The 4,927-nt window shown below is 39.1% G+C and overlaps 1 long non-coding RNA gene across 1 annotated transcript; it reads right to left on the bottom strand.

Moving 5' to 3' along the window:
* Positions 1–1,009: 1,009 nt before the first annotated feature.
* On the bottom strand, positions 1,010–3,681 carry LOC125280065. Its single transcript, XR_007187522.1, has 3 exons — positions 3,252–3,681; positions 2,450–2,653; positions 1,010–2,225 (listed from the first exon to the last, which is right to left on the bottom strand). It is a non-coding gene; the product is annotated as an uncharacterized LOC125280065 (long non-coding RNA).
* Between the last annotated feature and the right edge of the window lie 1,246 nt (positions 3,682–4,927).

Below are 4,927 nucleotides of genomic sequence, written 5' to 3'. Positions count from 1 at the left end.
GTAATAGACTACATTGTAACCTTGTCAGAAGTAAGTATATAAATGGCTGCTATTTTGCACTACATAAGTTTATTTGTAATTACCAGCAAGGAAGCAAGCACTTAAGAAAGAGAGAGAGAGAATGACAGAAAGAGAGAATGACAGAGAGAGCAGAAATGAGGTAAGTTTCTAAGTAGTTGCACACATCTAAATGCTTTTTGGCATTCAGAATAGGCCCAGATAGATTTCAGCCTAATAGGGATACCTGCACTGAATCTTCAATTTCACATGTATTTTGTGTATTTTCAAAATACAAAATACTGTATTTGTATTTAAATACATTTTCCCACGCAGTATTTTGTATTTGTATTTAAGTACATTTTTCCACACAGTATTTTGTATTTGTATTTTAAATACATTTCCATGTATTTACGCCCATCTCTGTCTATAAGTACATGTAGGCATTAATTAATATTACTCAGTGCTTATTTGAGTAAGTACAATGTAACTACATACACCTTAAAATAAAGTGTAAAAGTTTATTAAAAACTATATAATAGTATCGCAATGATACTAAATACTTATCTCTTGTTTACCATTAGTTAATGCTATACGGCAGCATTTGTGCATGAAGGTACCTCACGGAATTGATTTCGGACAGACTTCTGAGGCTGCGTAACAGTTTAATGATCTACAGCAAAATAGTGCGAGCTTTGGTGAGAACTAAACAAATATTTAATTATCACAGTAGTAATTTCTCGATAGAAATGATATCAAAATTGAAATATGTTGGTCAAAATCGTACATTTATACACAAAATGAGCAGCAAACGCAACTTTCAGACGCCATCTTTATTTTTCTAGCTCAACTGTCACAGAATGGAAAGCACAGGATTGTGGGGTATCAAAGGCAGCTAAGGATACATCCATGCTTCCTTCAAAAATCGATATGAGGAAGGTATCTCATGAGACAGGAAGTGAAGCTAACATTGGATTCGGACGTGCCTTGATGCCTTCCTACCTTGAAATGTGTCCTCAGAAGGCAGCATTTTCCAGTTTTTGGACGCAGCCTACTTTTCGCCTCGACGAGAAATCTTATCACATATTAATCTCGCGAGATCTCGTGACTCGTCACACCCCAGTAATACTTCAAATCTTTACAAAATCTAAGAAAAAGGGGCTTTACAGACCCCCCCCCAAAAAAAACAATTGCAAATTGCACATGTATAAAAAATTTAGCTAGTAAAATAAATAGATTTATTACATTTACATTTAACATTTACATTTATTTATTTGGCAGACGCTTTTATCCTAAGCGACTTACAAGTGAGGAATACAACAAGTGAGTCATCATGACGAGGCAAATAGACACAAGAAGTGCTCACAATACAAGTTTTAGGCAGTGCTATCATAAAAGAGAGAGGGATTAAAGGAAGTGAAAGGATAGGTATAGGTTTTTTTTTTTTTAGGATGAGGTTAAGTGCTCACGAAAGAGATGAGTTTTCAGCTGTCTTTTGAATATTGCCAGGGATTCTGCATTCCGGATGAAGGCAGGAAGATCATTCCAACAGCAAGGAATAGTGAATGAGAATGTCCTGGAGAGTGATTTCATGCCTCTCTGTGATGGTACCATGAGCATTTGCTCCTTTAATGAGTGTAGGCTTCTGGTAGGAGTGTAGACTCGTAAGAGTGAGTGGAAGTAGGAGGGTGCTAAGCCTGTGGTAGAGCAATCATCAATGCCTTGAATTTGATGCGAGCAGCAAGTGGTAGCCAGTGCAGAGAGATGAAGAGAGGCGTGACGTGGGCTCTTTTGGGCTTGTTAAAGACGAGACGTGCTGCAGCATTCTGAATCAATTGTAGAGGTTTGATTGTGCATGATGGCAGTCCAGCCAGAAGAGTATTGCAGTAATCAAGCCTAGAAATGACCAGGGCCTGGACGAGAAGTTGTGTTGCATGTTCTGTCAGAAAGGGCCTGATTTTCCTGATGTTGTATAGTGCAAATCTGCATGACCGAGCTGTCTTTGCAATGTGGTCTTTGAAGGTCAAGGATTACTCCAAGATTTTTGGCCAATTTTGATGAGGTAATTGAGGATGTACCTCGCTGGATGCTGAAATCATGCTTTAGAGTCAGATTGGCAGGGAAGACGAGAAGCTCGGTCTTTGCCAGGTTGAGCTGCAGATGTTCTTTCATCCATGCTGAGATGTCCGCCAGACAGCTTGAGATTTGTGCAGCTACTGTGGGATCATCTGGTTGGAATGAAAAGAAGAGTTGAATGTCATCAGCATAGCAATGGCAGGAGAAACCATGTGCCTGTATGATGATGTAGTGTAAATGGAGAAGAGGAGGGGTCCAAGAACTGAACCCTGAGGAACCCCCATGGTCAGTTGATGAGCTTTAGATACCTCCCATCTCCAGGCAACCCTGAAAGACCTTCCTGTGAGATAGGATTCAAACCAGAGAAGTGGAGTACCTGTGATGCCCAGTGATGGAGAGGGTGGACCAGAAGGATCTGATGATTCACCGTATCAAAGGCAGCAGATAGATCGAGCAGAATGAGAACTGATGATTTGGAATCAGCCTTTGCAATCCGCAAGGATTCAGTGACCGACAGTAGTGCAATTTCGGTTGAGTGGCCACTCTTGAATCCAGATTGACTGACGTCCAATTGATTGCTCTGTGAGAGGAAAGATGACACCTGGTTGAAAACAACTCGTTCAAGTGTTTTTGCTATGAATGGTAGGAGAGAAACAGGTCTGTAGCTGTCTACAAGTGACATGTTTAATGTGGTTTTTTTAAGCAGTGGGGTTACCCGAGCCTGCTTGAATGTGTTAGGGAAAATTGCCAGTGTGGAGAGATGTATTGATAATGTGTGTAAGTGCTTGTAAAAGTGTAGGAGTGATGGCATGTAGGGTGTGAGGGAATGGGATCTAGAGGGCAGGTGGTGGGATGACTGGAAAGAAGAAGTTTAGATACTTCTGTCTCAGTGAGGGGAGAGAACGAAGAGAGGAGGTGTGTGGCTGTGTATGTGGTTGGTCTGAGTTCCTGTGTGTGTGGAGTGGAGAACTGACTGCTGATGGTAGATGTTTTGTCAATTAGCAAAATTATCAGCAGTTAGGGAGGAGGTGGGTGGTGGTGCAGGGGACAGAGGAAAGAGTTGAATGTTTTGAAAAATGTGCGTGTGTTTGAAGCGCTGTTGATTTCGTTGTGGAAATAGGAAGATTTAGCAGCATGAATTTCAGCAGAAAAGGATGAGAGCAGAGACTGATAGCTACCTAGGTCAGATTGGTCTTTTGATTTGTGCCATTTCCTCTCTGCAGCCCTGAGTTTGGTCCGGTGTTCACGAAGAACATCAGATAATCAGGAATTTGAGGGAGTAGCATGTGCAGGCCTGGATGACAGAGAACAGATACTATCTAAAGATGAAGTTAAGGTGGAACATAAAGTGTCTGTTGCTGTATTCACATCCAGAGATGAGAATTGTGTGGATGAGGGAAGGGAGGATGATACAGCAGAGTAAAGATAAGAAGAAGAAAGAGAGCACAGGTTTCATCTGAAGGTAACTGGTAGAGGGGATGGTGGTGAACAAATGGGGAATTACGATATGAATTTTGACAGGAATTGAGATTGTAATAGCATGAAACTCAAATGAATTGTTGTCCCAGGTGAAAAAAGGACACTTCTATAATGTACTTAAAGTGCTCTATTTTTATGCACTAATTTTGTACTTAATATACTAAAAATTCTTCTTTAGTACTTCTTAATATCAACTTAAGAACATCTAAGTGTACTCAACTGTGCTATTTTGAGACAGCATGAAATATGAACTAAAATGTGCTTTTAATATACTATCTCTGTATTTAAAATATATTTAGCTACCACTTGTAGTATATGGGTTCAAATGTACTATAAGTGGTATCTAAATACATTTTTTAAATACAGAGATAAGCACATTTTAGTTCATATTTCATGCTGTCTCAAAATAGCACAGTTGAGTACACTTAGATGTTCTTAAGATGATCTAGAAGTACTAAAGAAGAATTTTTAGTATATTAAGTACAAAATTAGTGCACAAAAATAGAGCACTTTAAGTATATTATAGAAATGTACTTTTTTCACCTGGGGTTGCATAGAGTAGAGTGAGTTGAGTATTTCCAATTGTCAGAAATGAGCCATTTGACCAATCAGAGCAGAGGAAGCTCTCAAAAAGGAGGGGTTTAGAGAGACTGAATCCTTTATCAAACTGTTTCAGACACTTTAAGAAAAGAGGTGAGGCTGTAATGTATATTATGAGAAAATGAAAGTGTTTTTTGACCTTGAATCCATGTAAACCTGTTGTAGGAGACCTCCAAAACAAAATTAGGAACTTTTAAAATAACATAATACCATAATACCATCTAACACTTGATGTTTGTTTCAGCCACTGGGATATACTGTAGTTCAACCAGATGACTGGGATTTCCTTGTGAATGGTGAGGACTGTGGCCAGCTCCATGCTTGGATAACTGAGGAAAGACGGAGGCTGTGGAATGATGCAGACTGTACGCTCTCTTACATCTGTGAGGGCAAACCCAAGAACCACTGACAAAAAACAACTAACCTCACACACTGCAAAGATCTGTTTCTTAAGCAGCATTTTTGTCTCTTTTTCCAGTAAAAATATCTAAACATTCTTATTTGAGGTGCAAGATTGTACACAGCAAAATCCCCAGAGTTAAATCAGCTCTGCTCAGAGAACATATGGTCCCGCTCTACATAGAGTTAAAATATCACTGAAGCAGAGTTAAAGTTAATGAAATAATATGCTGTTTGTGGAGTTGTTTAATGAGATCTTGAGAGATTTAATGTCTTTTATCTTCATTTGATTTCATCTAAGGATGTAGCTGGAAGTCCTTTTTTGTTATTGTGTTTCTCTTCAGTGATTATGCTTGTTAACAGCAGGTGTTCATCA

Source organism: Megalobrama amblycephala, linkage group LG12 (assembly GCF_018812025.1).
Source record: "Megalobrama amblycephala isolate DHTTF-2021 linkage group LG12, ASM1881202v1, whole genome shotgun sequence".
NCBI classification, from domain to species: Eukaryota; Metazoa; Chordata; class Actinopteri; order Cypriniformes; family Xenocyprididae; genus Megalobrama; species Megalobrama amblycephala.
Note: the sequence above shows the minus strand (reverse complement) of the source record. Positions and strands in the feature narration are given on the sequence as shown.